General features: G+C 46.1%; 1 protein-coding gene across 3 annotated transcripts in view; it reads left to right on the top strand.

The window, feature by feature from the left end:
• The first annotated feature begins 3,273 nt into the window (after nucleotides 1-3,273).
• Nucleotides 3,274-6,000, top strand: part of TSPAN9 (tetraspanin 9) — a 104,890-nt gene continuing 102,163 nt past the window's right edge. Inside the window, exon 1 of one of the 3 annotated variants that reach the window (XM_087934297.1) lies at nucleotides 3,274-3,379. The gene's annotated coding sequence lies outside the window, so the exon portion shown is untranslated. Of the gene's footprint in view, nucleotides 3,384-6,000 lie in introns of all 3 variants that reach the window. The other 2 variants (XM_087934296.1, XM_087934295.1) reach the window with 2 other exon arrangements.

Genomic DNA, 6,000 nt, shown 5'->3' with positions numbered 1-6,000 from the left:
ACTTCAACTCCCAGAATTCCTCCTCCAGTCATGTTAGCTAAGGAATTCTGGGAGTTGAAGTCCACAAATCTTAAAGTTGCTAAGCTTGAAGACCCTTGTTCTGAAACCATATATGAATAAATACACGGTAGTCCTAGGCTTACAACAGTTGGCATAGTGAACGAAGTTACACACAATGCTAAAAAAGTGACTTATGACCATTTTTCAGACTTATGACCATTACAGCATTTCCACGCTCTTGTTACATTCAGATACTTGACAGCTGACTCACGTTTACGATGGCAGTGTTCCTTTTTGCGACCTTCTGACCGGCCGAATCAACAGGGAAGAAGCCTGATTCACTTAACAACCGGGTGACTAATTTAAGAACTGCAGCGATTCACTTAACAAACGCATCAAGGAAAGTCGTAAAATGGGGCAAAAAACTCCCTGAATACATGTCTCCCTTAGCAACAAAAATGCTGGGCTCTCTTGTGGTTGTATGTCGAAGATTACCTTACTTCTCTCTTTGCCTCTTTAGATCTTCCACATACAGGCAGTTGTCAACTCAATTGACCATAATTGAGCCTGGAATTATGCTCGTTAACTTGTGCCGGTTGTTAAATGGGTCATTATATCATTGTGCCCGATTTGACCATCTTTTCTGCGGTTGTTGTTACATAAATACCACCGTTGCTAAGCAAAACACCGCAGTCATTTAAGCAAACCCACTGTACATTGTTGGAGTTTCTTTTTTTCGCCAGAAACCAGAATTAAGCACTGGTTTCCAGGAAAACAGCGAAATAAATGTGGGATCCTGTAAAATTCAGCCCACAATGTGATCACATAACCATAAAGGGAAGGAGGGGCAGCCATCAGACCTTCGAAACTGGGACATAAAATAGCTCTGGGGGAAGTTTGTCATAACTCTGGCCGGTTGCTAAGCAACAGGTCATAAGTCAAGGAATAGCTAAGTATTTGGCTTTTCACCTCAAATGAGCACCCAAGGTAGTTATTAGCAATTATCTGGGAGCCACCCTGTGCAACAAAGAAAAAAAAATCCTATTTTTGGTGAAATAAAATTTGGCCTGAGGAACTGGTTCCCGCCATTTTGGCGGGAAGGGAATGAGGGCAGCAAATGGGAGTTTCTCCTTTTTAGCTTTGCGACCCTCGAATTTGATCCTGCCGATTTCTGCCCAATTTGCTCAACCTATAAACTCCATTTCTACTTTCTAGAGCATGAATGATTTATTTAAGAGCAGGCTGCCTGCTGAGGAAGGCTGGGTGGAAGGAGCAAAAAAATGGTTTAAATTGCTGGAGAAAATCAGCAGAAAAATCCGATATGCTGATGATACCACTCAGATGAATGTATAGAGGGAAACTTCAAGAAGCAATGGATGGAAATTGAACAAAGATGATTAAGGGACTGGAGGATAAAACAAAGAAAGAACGGTTGCAGGAACTGAGTTTGGCTAGTCTAGTGAAGAGAAGGACCAGGGGAGACATGATAGCAGTCTTCCAATATTTGAGGGGCTGCCCCAGAGAGGAGGAAGGGGTCAAGCTATTCTCCAAGGCACCTGAAGGCCAGACAAGGAATAATGGATGGAAATAGATCAATGAGAGATTCAACCTGGAAATAAGGAGACATTTTCTGACAGTGAGAACAATCAACCGATGGAATAGAAGTTGCCTTCAGAAGTTGTGAGAGCTTCATCACTGGAAGCTTTCAAGAAGAGACTGGATTGTCATCTGTCAGAAATGGTGTAAGGTCTGCTTGGGCAGGGGGGGTTGGACTAGATGACCTACAAGGTCCCTTCCAACTCTGTTAATCTGTATCTGTATCTAGAATGAAGGAGAAACTTCCTGACAGTGTGAACAATTAACCAGTGGAACAACCTGCCACCAGAAGTTGTGGGTGCTCCATCACTGTAGGCTTTTAAGAAGCGACTGGACAGCCATTTGTCTGGAATAGTATAGGGTCGGCTGCTTGAGTGGGGGTTGAGCTAGAAGACCTCTGAGGTACCTTTCATTATTCTAAAGTGAAAGAAGAGAGTGACAATGCCACTGCTTTGTATTAAAAAGAAAAAAAAATAAGATTGTGCTATCAGGGCTAACGTGCAGGAAAGTTGCACCGGGAGTCCTCGACTTGTGACCACAATTGAGCCCACGATTTAAGTTGCTAAGTGAGACATTTATTAAGTGACTTTATGCCCTGTTTTATGCCTTTTCTTGCCCCCAGCGGATACCCGCAGTCGATAAAGTTACAAATGAACTTTCGTTGCATCCAGCTCTCAAAGGATCACCACCTCCAACGTACACTTCACAAACCTGACTAAATAAATCAATACAAAATTATGTATATACCCACATATATGAGACGACACAGAGAAACAACACAAGTCTAGTTTGGACAGTCTAGATCAGGGGTCCCCAAACTTGGTCCCCAATACTTGTGGACTTCAACTCCCAGAATAGAATAGAATAGAATAGAATAGAATAGAATAGAATAGAATAGAATAGAAGCCACCAATTTCCAAAGAAACAGCCTGAGCATGTTTTACATGAAAAGGCAGCCTTTTATTTCATGCACGAGCAGAGAAAACTCTGTCAGAAAAGCATCTCCAAATTGTCATAAGTTTTGAAGATGCTTTTGATCAGTCCATAGAATTTAAGAAGCTAAACTGACTTTTTTTTGCTGTGTTTGGGGATCAATGTTAATAGCTCCTCTTCTGCCTGAAACACGACTCTCTTAAATACAGATAGTCCTCGAGTTATGACCACAACTGAGCCCAAAATTAATGTTGGATGCTGCAACAGTCGTAAGTGTGAGCCGTCGTTATAAGTCACCTTTTTTCAGTGCCGTTGTAACTTTGAATTCTGGGAGTTGAAGTCCCCAAGTCTTAAAAGTGGCCAAGTTTGGAAGACCTCTGGTCTAGATAGAAGGTTCACTTAACAACCAGGTGGCTCATTTAACGGCAGGAATTCCCTTAACCAAAGTGGCTAGAAAAGCCATAAAACTGGGCAAAAGCACACTTAAACCAATTGTCTCCCTCAAGAACATCCACTTGGGGCTCAGTTGGGGTGGGGGTGTCGTAAGTGGAGGACGACCAAACCATCCCCTCGGGAGAGGCGAAAGGACCGAGCGGAGGACCTTTAAGGAGCCCCCCGCCCCCACTCGGGAAGGGCGGCATCGAACGCAGCCAAGGCCGGGACTCAGCCCCGAGCGGGGGGGAGGCGCCGAGCCCTGCGCGCAGCTGGGTTGGCTCCGCCCGGGCCCCGCCTCCGTCCCTCCCTCCTTCTCCGCCTGGCCGTCCCGGCGCCGCCTGCCCCGCCCCGGTTTCCGCTGGCAGCCGTGCCGAACCGTCCCAAGCCAGGAGACCGGGACCGGGACCGCAAGGCGGTAAGTTCGCTGGGGGTCGGGGGTCGGGGGTCGGTGGTGGTGGGGGAAAGCCGCGGCTTGACCGGCCGCTCATCGCCCTGCAGCAGCCAGGCCGGAGGAGCCAGCTGGATCGAGGCTGCGGGCGGGGAGGTGGAAAGGGCTTCGGTCCCGGGGTTGGGGCGGCTCCGGAGGGAGGGGGGGTCGCTCCGATGGCGGCGCGGCGAGGGAAGGCTCTGGGTTTTGGGGAGGGGGCGGGCCCGGGGATTCGCCCAGCGCCCCTCTTCCCCTCGCCCGCGAAACTCCGTTTGCAACTTCGGGGTTGTTTGTCGTCCCCCCCCGTCCCCTCCCGTCAAGCGCGCTTCGTTTCCCCCTTGCCGCCGCACACCCCCCGGTCCTCCGTGGCTGCGGGGCCGGGCCGGGCCGGAGGGTGGAGGGCTGGGTCTCCCATCCCGAAGGGCGGGCCCGAGAGTGGGGTTGGGTTTGGCCGTGTCCCCCACTCCCTTCTCCGGGCGCTCTTGCTCCGAATTGCGAGGCGGGAGGAGCTTGAATGGGCGCAACTTCGGTCCCGGTTTGGGGAACGCGCGGTTCGGCTCTCGCGGCGCCTGGAAGTTTATGTATGTATGTATGTAGTCAGTCAGTCAATCAGTCAGTCAGTCTATTCCCTCCTGTCCCATCTCTCCATTCCTCCATCTATCATCTATCAATCTCTCTGTCTGTCTAGCTCTATCTATCTAATCTAATCTATCTATCATCTATCATAATCTAATCTAGTCTATCATCTATATCTATCTATCAATCAATCTATCATCTATCAATCTAATCTAATCTAGTCCTTCATCTATCATCAATCAATCTATCATTTATCAATCTAATATAATCTATTAGTCTATATCATCTATAGTCTATAGTCTATATCATCAATCTATCATCTATCAATCTAATCTAATCTAATCTAATCTAATCTAATCTAATCTAATCTTCTAGTCTATCTATCTATCTATCTATCTATCTATCTATCTATCTATCTATCTATCTATCATCTACTATCTGTCAATCTCTATCTATCTATCTATCTATCTATCTATCTATCTATCTATCTATCTATCTATCTATTATCTACCTACCTACCTACCTACCTACCTATATGTCTATCTATTCCATTTCACCCATCCATTCATCCATCTATCTATCTCTATTTATTGGCAGCTTCTGCGCTAGGAAAAAAAAAAGGATCAAGCAGACGGGGAGAGCAAGTTATCTCTGAAATGCGTGAAGAGCTCTTCCTTCTCGGGTGAACGGTAACTGAGGCTGTTGCATGGAGGAGGGCGCATGGTGGAGGGCGAGTCTGGGACTTTGGAGCGGTTCTGAAAGGAGAAAAGTGCAAGTCAGAAATATGGCATCGCCTCTGAGTTGGGGGTGGGGTCGTCTCCCCTTTTAAACCTTTCCTCTCCCCAAATGTTAAATGTTGAGTTATCTGAAAAGGCCAAGGGGTGCTGCCATCCTAAGTCTTTTCATTCCACTCACCCTAATTTTTGTAGGTTGGTCGCATTATTCTGTTGTTGCGTTATTCTGTTATTCCATTACTCTGTTATGAACAGGGTAGGATAGGATAGAACAGAACAGAACATTGTTCTTTATTGGCCAAGTGTGATTGGACACACAAGGAATTTGTCTTGGTGCAGATGCTCTCAGTGTACATAAAAGAAAAGAGACATTCATCAAGAATAATCAGGCACAACACTTAATAATAGTCATAGGGTACAATAAGCAATAAAATCATACTAGGAAACAATCAATATAAATCGTTAGGGTACAAGTGACAAAGTTACAGTCACAAGTGGGAGGGGATGGGTGATAAGGAGTGATGAGAAGATTAATAGCAATAGTAGTGCAGACTTTGTAAATAGTTGGACAGTGTTGAGGGAATTATTTGCTTAGCAGAGTGATGGCATTCGAGGGAAAATTGTCCTTGTGTCTAGTTGTTCTGGTGTGCTGGGCTCTATAGCGTCGTTTTGAGGGTGGGAGTTGAAACAGTTTATGTCCGGGATGGGAGGGGTCTGTAGATATTTCCACAGCCCTTTTTGACTCATGCAGTGTACAGGTCCTCAGTTGAAGGCAGGTTGGTAGCCATTGTTTTTTCTGCAGTCCTAATTACCCTCTGAAGTCTGTGTCTGTCCTGTTGGGTTGCAGAACCAAACCAGACAGTTATAGAGGTGCAGATGACAGACTCCATCATTCCTCTGTAGAACTGGATCAGCAGCTCCCTTGGGCAGTTTGAGTTTTCTGAGTTGGCGCAGAAAGAACATTCTTTGTTGTGCTTTTTTGATGACGTTTTTGATGTTAGGTGTCCATTTTAGATACACATAGTCGTGCACATAGCTCTCTGTCTACAACTATTCATTTAGTGACTGTTCAAAGTTACAGAGGTGCTGAAAAAGCGACTGAGGCCCGTGTTTCACACTTAATGACTGTTGCAGTACCCCTATGGTCAGGTGAGCAAAATTCAGGCGCTTGACAACTGGCATGTACTTAATGATGGTGGCAGTCTCCTGGGGATCGTGTGATCCCTTTTTATGACCTTCAGAGAAGTAAAGTCTAGCGACGGCGGCAAGAAAGGCAGTAAAAGGGGGGGAAATTCAACA

Source organism: Pseudonaja textilis, chromosome 5 (genome assembly GCF_049901715.1).
Source record: "Pseudonaja textilis isolate UNSWEBS1 chromosome 5, rPseTex1.2, whole genome shotgun sequence".
NCBI classification, from domain to species: Eukaryota; Metazoa; Chordata; class Lepidosauria; order Squamata; family Elapidae; genus Pseudonaja; species Pseudonaja textilis.
This window is presented reverse-complemented; position numbering and strand designations above follow the sequence as displayed.